Source organism: Vitis riparia, chromosome 9 (genome assembly GCF_004353265.1).
Source record: "Vitis riparia cultivar Riparia Gloire de Montpellier isolate 1030 chromosome 9, EGFV_Vit.rip_1.0, whole genome shotgun sequence".
Classification (NCBI taxonomy): domain Eukaryota; kingdom Viridiplantae; phylum Streptophyta; class Magnoliopsida; order Vitales; family Vitaceae; genus Vitis; species Vitis riparia.
Genome location: NC_048439.1, coordinates 17,908,326 through 17,923,247, shown reverse-complemented (window position 1 = coordinate 17,923,247; position 14,922 = coordinate 17,908,326). Strand labels below are relative to the sequence as shown.

The window sequence follows — 14,922 nt, the reverse complement described above, 5'->3', positions numbered from 1 at the left end:
TTGTTGGCACCAATTTTTCGGATGTTTGTTTGCTTTTCCTTAAAGCATTCAATACATTCTTTCAAATCTGAAAAGTTAAGGGAATCAAGAATTCCTTCTGACACGAGTCTTTGAATCCTTTGTTTAGAAATATGTCCTAAATGCTTGTGCCACAACATGGAAGAATTCTCATAAGTTAACTTACACTTTGTATCACAATTACTTGCATGCAAGGATTCATAAATATGTGACATTACTATCCAATTTATATAGATTATCAACCAAAGAACCTGTACCAATCATATTTGAAGATTGAAAAAGACTCATTTTTCCATTTCTAAATGAACAAGAGTAGCCAGATTTTTCCAAACGAGAAACAAGTACCAAATTCTGTCTAAATGACGGTACATAAAAAGTTTCATATAAATCCAAAAAACAACCAAATTATAATTGCAATTTAAATAAACCAATCGCCTCAACATGAGCTTCATTGTCATTTCCTATATAGATGAATCTTTTAGCATCAATTAGCACTTGACTCCTTAGACAACCCTGCATTGTCACACTTATGTGAGTAGTTGCACTTGTATATATCCACCAAGTGTGATTTGGTATTAAAGCTAAGTTAAATTTAAAACAAACTAAGTTGAGAAGTTTACCTTTTTTGACAAGCCATTTTGCATACTTAAGATAATCCTTCTTCATATGTCCACCTTTCTTGCAAAAGAAAGAAGTGATGACCTTATCCTATTTCTGTTGCACCTTAGGCTATGAGGTTCCACTATCTGCAACTCCCTTTCCTTTACTTTTACTGTTCCTTTTTCTTTTCCTGTTGGCAGTATTGTCATTAGAGGTAGCATCTAAGTGAGCACTTTTATCTTTTCTTGTTTCAATCTTTCTTCCTCTTGCACACATTGAGCAATGAGCTCATTAAGAGTCCATTTTTCCTTTTGAGTATTATAACTTATCTTAAAAGGACTAAATTGTCAAGGAAAGAGATCAAGGCCAAGTGCACAAGGATGTCATTAGACAACTCCAACTTGAGTGCCCTTAGTCGAGTAACAAGATTAGACATTTCCATAATGTACTCTCTTATGTTCCCTTTGCCTTTGTACCGCATTGAAACAAAACTAGATAAAATGGTGCTTGTTTCGACCTTTTCAAATCCAACGAATCGGTCTGCTATTTGGCTTAGGAAACTCTTAGCATTTTCCTCCTCAGACATTGCAACCCTAATGGTATCTGGAATAGAGTGCTTCATGATCATAATACTCATGTAGTTAGAATGCTCTCACTTTTCAAAGTTAGCTATTTCTTCTATAATACTATCATTAGTAAGGGTAGGAGGTCGTTCAATCCGAATCGTATAGTCCAGATCTATACACCTAAGTAAAATAGTAATAAGTTCTTTCCTTTTTTCGAAGTTAGTGCCATTAAGCATTGAAATGTTGTTTATGTTGGCAGATATAACAGAAACATTAACTGTATGCATAATAAAATAATAAGCTCACAATAAACAATAATGTCATTTACTTTAAGCATGTAAGAATTAACTACATGTATACATATGACATAAAAGCAATAAGATGGGCTCTTATAATTTGCCTAACACAACATTGATATTTAGTCTTTAGACAAAAATAACAATTTGTAAATAGTACTATTATAAAAAAAAGTAGTTAATAAATACTGATAACAAATCCTGCCAACTATATGTCTATCTTTGGATCAACTTATTTCATGCATGGACATCACCAAAATATCACTTATTTACTACCACAAATGTCTAAAATCTAGCAAAAAATAACTTTCCTTTGGGCCGATTATTTTATGTATAGATTTAGATATTATTCATAGAATTCCATAATAAAATTCACATAGTTCAAGATAAATAAATTTACATAATAGAGGTCACTTTGGTGACATAATTTTTATTCAATTTATATTGAAATATTGGATTTTAAACATGCAAAGTTTTTATTTTTTATTTTGGTCAACGGTCAAAGTCAATAGTCAAATAGGTCAGTCAAATGTCCACTAAGTCAGTCAAATGGGCTAGTCAAAGGTCTGATTGGATTGGTTAAACGGGTCAGTCAAAGGTCTAACTTGGTTGGTTAAACGGGTCAGTCAAAGGTCTAACCCTACCCAACACTTAACCCAACTTAAATGGACTTGGGTCCAACAATTCAAATGATCCAATATAATGACTTAGGCCCAATGTACAAATGACTTTATTAAAAGACTCGAACCCAATGTCCAAATGACCCTATTAAAAGACTTAGGTCCAATGTCTAAATGACCCTATTAAAAGACTTAGGTCCAATGTCCAAATGACCTTATAGATTAAAAGACTTAAGCCCAATGTTCAGGTGACCTTATTAAAAGACTTACCAAAAAGTAACAAGATAATGACAAAAAAAAAGGTCATTATCACCCAACCACTTCATCTTTATCCCCAAAATTCTAAAAAAAGACACTTATATTTTATCTCGAAAAATATGCAAACAATCCGAGAGAAAATATATTTTGATAAAACTATTGATAATTATTGAAAAAATAATTTATAAAATTATTTAAAACAAAAAATTTGAAGAATCTGGATTAAAGAAAATTTTCCTTACAACCAAACACACAAAAAATGGTGGATGAATGAATGGAAATTAGATTAAAAAAAAAAAAAAAAACTTCATCCACTATGAAACATATTTAATTAAAATCTAATAGATTTAACAAGAGTGGCTCTAATACCACTTGTTGGAGAATCACAAATCATACAAACTGATTATAGAATTTGATTATCTAAACAATATACACGTCAAAATCTTATGTTAAATCTATAGGATAATAATAATATCGGAAGACATACCTGAATTCATTGAGATTATGTACTTGGGTATTGTCTTCCATGTCTGAAACGAGTATTGCAACCTTGAAATCACTCACTAATGGGATGTGAATAATTAGCAATTTTTCTATCTCCTCTCTTTTATACCCCTTACCCCTTATTATTTTTATTTTATTTATTGGCCCACCATTAATAAATAAAATAAAATTGGTCTCTACACATTACAAAGCACATATAGTTCATATATATAGAGATGCTTTAAAGGCTCATCATTAACTTAATTGGTCTCATTTAATTAGACCCAAATATATAAGGTACCTTAATGTACAATGTGTGAATATGTAGACCCATAATTACCAAAATATCCAACATGTAATTTTTTCCTGCTATGGCAGTGAGACATTCCATTTCAAGTGGTGGTGAGGTTTCAGTTGTTTGATGTTGTTTGGTAAAACCTTCTTCCCTTCTTTTTGAGTTCGGAGGTGATATCTCATGATGTTGTCTGATCTTTCCCTTCCGCCCCTTCCATTCCAGTCACCTGCAATAACAGTGCCATCACACCCTTATGGTTTGACATTCATGAAATACCGTGCTAAAGCTAAGAACCCTATTTATACCCCTTACCCCTTATTATTTTTATTTTATTTATTGACCCATCATTAATAAATAAAATAAAATTGGTCTCTACACATTACAAAGCTCATACAATTCATATATATAGAGATGCTTTAAAGGCTCATCATTAACTTAATTAATCATATTTAATTAGACCAAAATATAAGATAACTTAATGTACAATGTGTGAATATGTAGACCCATGATTACCAAAATATCCAACAAGTAATTCTTTCCAGCTATGGCAGTGAGACATTCCATTTCAAGTGGTGGTGAGGTTTTAGTTGTTTGATGTTGTTTGGTAAAACCTTCTTCACTTCTTTTTGAGTTCGGAGGTGATATCTTGTGATGCTGTCTGATCTTTCCCTTCCGTCCCTTCCATTCCAGTCACCTGCAATAACAGTGCCATCACACCCTTATGGTTTGATATTCATGAAATACCGTGCTAAAGCTAAGAATGCTGATTCCTTGTCGAGAAGAGTAAAAAAATGAAGACGTTTTTGTTTCGTTTCAAGGAAAGAAGAACCTCCACAAACATTTCTGTGGTGCTTCCAGATTCAGGCTCACTAATTCTACATGAGCTAGATATTCCCCACACTGACAATAGGGTTTCCGAATTCAACAAGGATGGCATGCAACTTGACGCGGATGTACATTGTAAGTACATCTTCAATGTCCATGCTGCCACATGTGGGGCGGTTTTGATGGAGGAGATTGAGCCGATTGGTGAGAAATCCTTTCGTAACTTCCCAAAATGTTTGGGAAGCATCCATGCTGTCTAAATGAACTGAGCACTTTCCCGAGAAGTGGTTATGTGACTTGCTAAGCCAGCTGCCTGAGTTGAACCACTGTGATATCAGTGGGGAAGAAACAACAAAGGCTCAATGAAGAAACTGTACTCCGAGAGTTTCAGAAATGGAGGTCATGCACGATGCTGTTCGTAATTCACAATCAGAAAGGCTTCCTATATGGCCAGAACATGGAGATGGCACGACTGAGCTGGACAGATTTCTCCTATAATTATTAAACTGTAAGATGCTTCAATGACTCGATGGGAACAAGAATAGCTTCGCTGATGCTTTACCAAGAGAATGTAGGACTCTCTTGCCAGTTGAAGCTTCTCAAGCTTTCTGAAAGCAAATTTTCTGAAAATATGTCTACAGCTTGGGAAAATCAGTTTACTGCAACAAAAATAAATAGTGATCAATCAGAGCATGGGAAGTATGGTGATTTGGGATCTGTGCAGTCTAGATGAAGATAATGCTCAACAGGTGGACCCTGAACACTCCCGCTACGACCATGGCTTTAATTCGGTTTTCAGAAAAAGCAACAGTAGTCAGCCTAGAGAGGTGTTGCCCATGATGAGCGATGGTGCAGCAGTTTCCTTGTTTGAAGATTTGGGGGGCGTAGAACTTTTAGCAAGCAAGCTACATACAGAAGAATACAGGATTATGGATTTTGTTGAAGGCGCTTGGGACTGCCACATGTATTCCCACAAATTCTATGGGATCCCAAGACTCCCATGATAATTTCTTACCTGTCAACCTTAGAGGATACTTTTTTCATCCATGACTGTCATGACCGAAATTATCTATAAAGGCCCTACTTGTCTTTTTGCTTTGCATGAATTGGGTCACCTTGATGCCTTTTATCTTCAGTAGTGGCTGGAATTCTTCCTTCTTCAAAGGCCCTCGCATATGTTCTTAATGGTCTCGGTGCCATTTGTCTCAAAGGCTTAAAGGAAGTGGAGGAAGCTTCAGCATTGCGATTCCTTGTGAACAACGAATGAGACTCTTGCTCCTTTGGCTAATGTTGTGGAAAAGCTTTTTCTGTAGTTTCATTAAGAAGTACTGGTGTTGACATAATTATTGAAATTGTTGATAGAATTGCTTCAACAGGGGATTATAATGAGGGGGACATCAGGAAGATTTAATGGGACTGCTGCAATGAAAATGGATTCTGAAGACAAAGAAATGATGGCCATCGCTGTCCGGTTGGTTCAATAAATTCAGCTGCCGTGGACATCAGTGATGAGTGATTCCTCCAACTTTGCATCTTTCATGTGTTGGCTCTAGTTCACAGAATAATGGAAAATTCATAAACTTGCCAATTATTTGTGGAAAAATCAGGGATTGAAGCTCTAGTACTGAAGCTTCTACTATGGCCTAATATTGCCCAGTCTCCTGATGGAATGTCTTTGGTTTTACACAGCATCATGGTCTTCAATATGCTTTATTCAGCACCATTCAGCTTCACTGACATGTACCTTCTGTTCCTCTCTTAGGGATCATTTGAGGAAAACTTTGGCTAATTTTAGTGTTGCTTCGGACTCCTTGTTGGATCCTAGGAATTACTCCTTCACCTTTCCTTGTTGAACTCCTTCTATTTCTTGCTGCCTCCAAAGACAATCATTGGATAATTACAATGCTTACAGAATTTGGAAATGATAACAAACTTGTTTTGGATGTGTACAGCATGAAATCCTACTGCAGATTCTCTTTAAAAATGCCAAGATGACAAAGTTATTGATCTCATTGATGGTATTTCTGCTGGATAGGCCAAATTCCTATAATCCTGTTTTGATGAATTGCTTGTATGGACATGGACGGAAAGGATGGAACTGATCATTCGCGGGTTTATAGTCCCCTAGCGAGCTATGGGGAATTAACGGGCCATCTGGATACTGCATAATATATTAAGCAAAATGCCGGAACTGAGGCTGCATTAGCAAAAAGAGAGTCCAAGATTATCTAAGTCAGGGTTTAAGCAGATTGAATTGATGTTTGGCTCGAGTATTAAAAAAGGAGATCAGTTGAGGAATGCTGTTATTGAATTGGAGAAATAGGAGATTGGTGGAGCAGAGGATGAAATAGCAAATGGCACTCTTCTTCAAGAGTTCAAAATCTTTTGCCGAGAGAGGTTCTAAAACTGTTAAGGTGGCTCTCTATATTTGATTGAATATGAGATTCATAGGAATGCTATATGAGCAACCAGAAAATGGGTAGAAAACCGCATACACACAGCTTTTGAGCAAGTTGCTGAAATTGTGTGATTGAAGACATTTACAAGCACCAGGTCAGGGAATGGACAAGTATTCATGGGTTTGGAGAGTGTCGGTCTCAAAATGTGCATGTAATCTGAGTCTCAGCCGCTTCAAATTATTTCCAGATTCCGCGTATAGCTCCTCATTTTCCTCATGTTGGAATTTTAGCATTTTCTACATTGAAGCCGAATCACCCGGTCTCTGTTTTGATTTTAAAATTTTCTAAATCTTAATGGGAGAATCATGTAAATATGTTGTGTTATGAAATAAAAGAAGAAAAAAGAACCCACAAATGGCTAATTCAAGGAATGTATAGTTTAACCCAAAAAAAATCCCCCTTTCATGCACCGTAACATTGCCCTTTAGCCAATTAAAGGTGGGCTGCCAAAACAAGCTGACAAGTACACTTGATTGAACCCACATATGTAGCTGTCATATTACTCATCATCACTTCACCCTCTACATCAACATGCATGCCATTGGAGATATGAACATAGTTTTTACCTAAAAGTAACAATGTTAATAACTAAAAGTATCGCTGTAAATAGAAGGATGTACTAGTTTATTTATCATTCATCACTATTTCAGCTTATATCAAATATGCCACTAAGGATAGTAACATTGTTTTTACCTAAAAATAACAATGTTAGTAACTAAAAATGCCATTGTAGTTAGCAAGATGTACTAACTTATTAAGTTTTTTATTGTCATTGCTATGACTCTGACAAAGATTGTTAAATAATATGCAAAAAAAAAAAAACATAATGTACTTTCTAAAGACATTATTTATTAAAATAACAACAATTTTAATGGTTTAAATTTTTAATTAAACAAAAATGTATTTTTTTATTACATATTTAATAAAAAAAACATCAATTTTTCTTTTTCTTTTTCTTTTCTAAATGTAATATGACAAGAATTGTGAATTTATATTAAAAAATTTAATGCAAACACTTTTAAATGTCCCAAATTCCTAATTAGTACAAATCTCATTCTGTAAAGAATATTATATAGAATATCTCCTAAATTGATATGTTATTATAATATTAGATTTCATTATAAAATAAGGAAAGTTATTAGAAATATCTATATAAATATTCTAGGTCATGAGAGAAAAAAGTTATTAGATAGAAATAGGTTCGTAAAGACTATACAAGGTGGATAGAGAAGTGAGAAAGAATGGGAGACACCCAATGGAGCGAAAGGCCTTGTGGTTTAGAGCGTAGATACAAAGAGTGAGGAAACATGCATAATATGTTTTGAGAACCCAATAGTTGTATCTTGTTTTTGTTGTCTGTAATTTTCTCCATGGTATAATGGAATGATTCTCTCTCATTTATGGATGTAGGCATGGTTAGTTGAACCATATTAAAACCTTATGTACCTTTGTGTGGATTGTTTTTATCTTTGTGTTTTTTAATGAACATTGTTTGTATTAAAACTTTTGCTAGCACAACAAACTGGTATCAAAGCTCGAGTTTGATATTTAGAAGAACAAAAGAGAATAGAATACACAAGATGATGATAAAATGAATTTTAGTCAACATTATCTTTTAGGTGGACAACATTTTTTTACTTGCTCGATGTAATTATAAGATTTTCGTTTGTGAAAAATGAGATGGTTGTTGACTTATGTTAATTGCTTTATATATCAACTTACATGTTGGGATTCCAATTTTCTTATGTTCATAAAAATTTTATCTATTTTTTTTCTTTTTCTTTTTTCCTTTCTCTCTGGGTCATTGACAAGGGTATAAAAGAAATTAAATGAGCTAAAATTAAAGTTAAAACTAAAATAGCTACTTTAATACTTTTAGCTTTGGAGCGAATGAATAGCTAGTCAAGAAAACATAAATAATATGAAACAAAATACTATATATAGAGTATCATACTTAGGTTGATTCTAGTTCATGAATTATATTATGAAATCAGCTTTAACTTTACCTTAACATATGCCCACTTTTGTTTTAATTTTTTTTAATCCTTTGAGGACATATTTCTTGTGCTTCAATCTTCTAATGTTCAATAATAATTATTGATACTATTTTAATGAAACGAGGTATCAATGTCAACATTAGCAAATTATGTTAGATTTTCTTTTAAAATATATACATAGATTTTCTATTGCAAAGGAATTCACTAATTAAATTCTTTTGAAACATTCCTTGAGTCTATGTTGGGTTCTTAAAAAGTATTAAGGAAAGAGAAAAAAAATGTTAAATAAAATGATTTTCTCATATTCGGTATCACTATGGAAAATATAATTAAAATTAATTAAAAAACTTATGCATTTTAAAATTATTTAATTTTTATATAATCAAATAAAAATAAGATAAATGAATTTGAAGAAATATATAGGTTTTGTTTGCTTTTCAAAAAATATTAAGGAAAGAAAATAAAATATTAAGAAAAATAATTTTCTCATGTTTGGTTTTATTATCGAAAATAAGAAAAAAAAAAGTTAAATATAATTAAAATTAATAAGAAACTATATATATATATATATATATATAATTAAATCATTTAATCTTTATAAAGAAGAGTTAAATAAGTAAAATGAGTTTGAAGTAAGATATAAAAATAATTTATTAACTTGAAATTTTTTTTTATTTTCCTTCACTTTTTCATTTCTTCTATTTTTCCTTTTTTTTTTCTATTACATTTTCTGTCAAACTTTTTAGGAACCAAACATAACCATAAAAATAATTTATAAACTTTAAATTTATTTATTTTTATTTTAATTCTTTCCTTCCGTTTTAATTTCTTTTCTATTTTTTTTCCTTCACATTTTCTCTCAATTTTTTTTTGAGGACCAAACATAACATAAAAGTATACTATGAAGATATATAGTGAAATTAAAAATAGAACTTGAAATAATGTTCAAGAATAACACAAGTCCTCGTGGAAATAACGTATGGGGCATGAAAAATTTTAAAGGGTGTGATCATGGAAAATTTTCTTATGCCCATAAATTTTCTACCTTCCCGTATGGGGCACGTAGGAAAACTCTACTGGATCTAGTCCTCAGTCAAGCAACTTGATCTTGTTGGTGGGGACGACAATTCATTAATTGGATAGCAACTAAATCCTCTTCCGCGCAAAATTGGTGTAATGATAGCTAGAGAGGTGTAGCAGGCCAACAACTAAGACGTATTACTGCACTTAATTTACTGCTAACATTCTACTAGATCCAGTCCTCAGACGAATTACTTATCGAACTATTTTAGTGCTAAAATATAATTATTCAAGTGGAGCTGTTGGCGAGTTATGTTTAGTACTAATACTTAATATGTAATAAAGTTGTAAATATATATATGAAAGAAAAGCTCAACAAATTTACGAAATTTTGTAACTTATTAAATGGTTTGATATATATATACTTAATTTTTTCTAATTTTATTATTATTATTATTATTATTATTACTTGCTCCGAGAATTTCTTTACCTTCTTTTTGTCAGGCAAATTTATTCAGTCACTAGAAATTCTTTCTATACCCCTCAATGTTTTAGTTCAACTGAAATTGATGTTTAAGTCAAGAAAAGCATCTCGAGTCATTTTCCGTGGAGTAAGAGTTAAGGAATTTTGACAAATAATATGAAACAAAGACTAAGAAAATTAAGGGATAGCTGGAGGCCCTTTTATTAATGCTCACATGGTTGGATCTTTCAGTTATCTTCTTTGTATCGCTTCTTTAACTGGGTAAGTTGTACTTCTGGATTATACTTCTGTTTAATGCTCTACAGTGCTTCTATTTATTACTGCCTTTTTGTAAGCTTATTACATTGAGAATCATTGTTAAATCTGTTATTTAAATGTGTCAGAAGATTTAATATTTTACTTCATATGAAGAAAACAGTACTTATGTATGAGAATTAGTTTTTTTTTTTTAATCTGTTTGCAGCTTCAGAATTGAATATCAAATGGAGAGAGTTTTGGTTCTTGGTTTCATTTTGGCCACCCTTTGTCTAATAACCACAGAATTTGCTTGTAATGGCGATGTCCATTTGGGAAATTGCTTAGAATCTGATCGAGAAGCTCTTGTTGACTTCAAAAATGGTCTCAAATGCTCTGAGAATCAGTTTTTATCATGGAAAGGTAGCAACTGTTGTCACTGGGAGGGAATTAATTGCAAAAATAGCACAGGAGTTGTGATTTCAATAGATCTTCATAACTCTTATGATAGTTTTAGTGATTATCAGAATTGGAGTTCTATGAAATTGAGTGGAGAGATTAGACCTTCATTGAAGAAACTCAAGTTCTTGAGGTATTTAGATTTGAGTGGAAACTCATTTAATGACATCTCAATTCCTCAATTCTTTGGATCGTTAAAAAATTTACAATATCTAAACCTATCAAATTCTGGGTTTAGTGGTGCAATTCCTCCAAATTTGGGAAACCTCTCTAACTTGCAGTCTCTTGATCTTTCTTCCGAATTTTCTTACTTATGGTCTGATAATCTTGACTGGATGGCTGGTTTTGTTTCCTTGAAGAATCTTAACATGAACCATGCCAACCTTTCAATGGTGGGGCCTCATTGGGCTGGGGTGTTAACTAAGCTTCCAATTTTAACTGAGCTGCATCTTCTTGGGTGTAACCTCTCTGGTTCAATTTCATCCCTAGGTTCTTCCAATTTTAGTTCACTTGCTAGTCTATCTATCAGTCAGAACGCCTTCAATTCGAAGTTTCCTGAATGGCTTGTGAATGTCAGCAGCCTTGTATCCATAGACATAAGCAACTGTGAGTTATGGGGGAGGGTTCCGCTGGATCTCAGTGAGCTACCTAATTTGCAGTACTTGGATCTCTCTGGTAATAAAAATCTGGAAGGCAGTTGCGCCCAGTTGTTGAAGGGAAGCTGGAGAAGGATAGAGGTGCTCATTTTGGCTTCAAATAACTTACATGGTAAATTCCCTCTCTTGCCTACAAAAATTTATATTAACTCATCATTTTGGTATCAGATGAATAATGTTGAGGGCACCATAAAAAGGAATTTGTTTATATACATAAATTAAATGTCTATTGAAACATCTTTACTGCATATCCAAACGAAGGAAAAATCAGTTACTTTTTTTCCCTTTTGTTTCATTAGTGCTTTATATCGGATTGTGAAGCCTAAGTCAATTTTGTTGCATTTAGCTCGGGATATTGGAGGTTGAACTCTCTGCTGACTTGTAGGGGTTGAAGGAGGTAGTGTCTATGGAGAAATTCTTTTTTATGTGGTGAATAATGAGTTTTTCTTTATTATATATTTAGCCTATTGATATTTTAGGGTTTTGTTTTTAGAGAATGCGATTGCAATTGAGCGGGTTTTTTCAAGAGTTTTACCATTATGACCCTTCACATTCCTTTTGATTAGTGGTTCTTTTTTCTTTATTTTCTACTCATGTGTATGTGTAATTTGATTAATACTTTACAAGAAGTACAAATTTGTATCTTCTCTTTAATTCAGTTGTCTATGAATTTAGTTTCTTATTATTTAGTATCATTATTGTTACTATTAGCTAATTAAGCTATTGCTTAATGTGTTTTTTAACTTATACAGGTACAATTCCAAGCTCTGTCGGAATTCTTTGCAACTTGAAATATTTGAACTTGGGGTCTAATAACTTGACAGGAGGTCTACCAACATTCCTGAGGTGCCTGAAAATTGCAGTTCTGAAAGTCCTTTACCCAATCTCACCTATTTAAGTTTGTCAAGCAATCAGTTAACTGGAAAACTCCCGGAATGGTTGGGTGAGCTTGAAGAGCTTGTGGAACTCAGAATGGATGATAACAATCTTCAAGGTTGCATCCCTGCTTCTTTAGGGACATTGCAACACTTGACCGAAATGTGGCTTGGAACCAACAGACTGAAAGGGACTCTTCCAGACAGTTTTGGACAGCTTTCTGAATTGGTTTACCTGGATGTTTCCTTCAACAATTTGATTGGAATTCTCTCGGAAGAAAAATTTTCCAAGCTAACTAAGCTGAAATATTTATTATTGTCCTCCAATTCTTTTACTTTGAATGTCAGTTCCCATTGGGTTCCTCCATTCCAAATCCACTTTCTTGAGATGGGTTCATGTCATTTAGGTCCTTCATTTCCAACTTGGCTCAAGTCACAAAAGGAAGTTGAGTATCTTGTTCTCTCAAATGCTAGCATTTCAAGTTCCGTACCAAACTGGTTTTGGAATATTTCTTCTAACATAGGGTGGGTAAATCTGTCTCTCAATCATTTACAAGGTCAGTTACCAAATCCACTGAATCTTGGCCCCTTTGCGTCTATTGATTTCAGTTCCAACCTCTTTCAAGGACCCATTCCTCTTCCAAACCGTGGGGCTTACTCACTAGATCTATCTGACAATAAATTTTCTGGTCCTATCCCACAGCGCATAGGTGAATTCATGCCAGAACTGTGGTTCCTTTCTCTTTCAGATAATGAAATAAAAGGAACCATCCCTGCTTCTGTGGGACATATGTGGAATGTTGAGGTCATTGATCTTTCAAGGAATGGATTGGTAGGAAGCATCCCTTCGACCATAAATAATTGCTCTAACCTGAGGATTCTTGACCTTGGGAACAATGGTTTGTCTGGAATGATTCCAGTATCATTGGGTAAATTAAAGCAGCTTCGGTCTCTGCACCTAAACAAGAATAAGCTTTCTGGAGGGCTTCCTCCATCTTTCCAACATTTATCAAATCTGGAAACCCTTGATCTCAGTTACAACAAATTATCAGGTAGCATTCCATCATGGATGGGAGCTGCTTTCAGCCATCTTAGAATTCTTAACTTGAGGTCCAATGCATTTTCCGGGGAACTTCCGTCTGACATCTCCAATTTACGTTCACTGCATGTCCTGGATCTTGCAGAAAATCATTTGACTGGAACCATTCCCGCTATTTTGGATGATCTTAAAGCCATGGCTGAAGAGCAAAACAAAAATCAGTATCTATTGTATGGGATGTTAGTCCACTACTATGAAGAAAGCTTGTTTGTGAATGCAAAAGGGCAAGTTCTAGAATATACCAAGACTCTTTCTCTGGTTGTCAGCATAGACCTCTCCCACAATAATTTAAGTGGAGACTTTCCCAAGGAAATAACAAACTTGTTTGGTTTAGTGGTTTTGAACTTGTCGAAAAACCACATTAGCGGGCAGATTCCAGGAAGCATTTGGAGGTTGCATCAATTGTTATCTTTTGATCTGTCAAGTAATAAGCTCTCTGGCACTATCCCTCTTAGTATGTCCTCATTAACATTTTTGAGTTATTTGAATTTATCGAATAATAATTTCTCTGGTCAGATCCCCTCCATGGGACAAATGACAACCTTTACAGCCACGGCCTTCGCTGGAAATCCAAATCTTTGTGGAGCTCCACTTGTTACTAAATGCCAAGATGAAGGTTCAGGTAAAGGACAAAGTGATGTTGAGGATGAAACCGACAATAACTTTATTGATCAGTGGTTTTATATGAGTGTTGCGTTGGGATTTGCCCTAGGCAGTTCAGTTCCATTTTTTATTTTGTTAATGAGAAAATCTTGGTGGGATGCCTACTTCGATTTTGTGGACAAAATTGTCAAACTATATATTGTGGTTGAGAAGAAGAGGAGCAGCCAATGATAAACATCACCCACCCAAGGGGGGTAAATTTCATTAGTAGAACTATGTATGCTTAATGTATTATTGCAAGCTTTGGAAATTAATTCCATCTCATTTGTGTAAGTTGTCTGTTATTGGGGAGAATATTTGATTTTCATTTTATTAGGTAATGACTTTTTGTGGGTTGATAACAATGTTGCATTAACTCAAATATTTGCTTAAGTATTATTTATGAGAAATTGAAAACATGAAGTCTTTTTCAACATTATCTTTTAAGTGGACAACAAATTTTTACTTGGATATTTTTCTTGATGATAAGAAAAGATCATTACCCTCGATGATAAGAAAAAATATCATTACTTTTGATGTAATTATAAGAATTTCATTTATGAAAAAATGTGACGGTTGTTGAATTAGGTTAATTGCAACCTACATGTTGGGATTCCAAAATTCTTAGGTTCATTAAAAAATTTTATATATATTTTTTTTCTCTATGAGTCATGTATAGAAGAAATTAAAAGAGTCATAGTAAATGGGTCATCTAAATATATATTATTTAGATGTATATTTAGATCTACACCAAGTAAAACCTACCATTTTATTTCAAATAAAATAGCCCACCTAAATCTCTCTTGAATATTGTATTCCTTTTTCTTTTTTTTTTTTTTCAAACCTTTTGACCATTTGAAAATTTTATATCCCAAAAACCATTAGCAATGAAAATATCTTTATCTTTTAAAATAAGTTGTATTTGTGGCCTATCTTTTAATAATGTATTTAATAACTTTTTAACTGTATTCTATAAATGTTTCAATTTGCAATTTAGGCAAATTGCCCAAATTTGAACAATTTTAATAATATAAAT

The 14,922-nt window shown here is 33.3% G+C and overlaps 1 pseudogene; it reads left to right on the top strand.

The window, feature by feature from the left end:
* Positions 1-4,653: 4,653 nt before the first annotated feature.
* On the top strand, positions 4,654-14,078 carry LOC117921878 (annotated as a pseudogene).
* Positions 14,079-14,922: the final 844 nt, after the last annotated feature.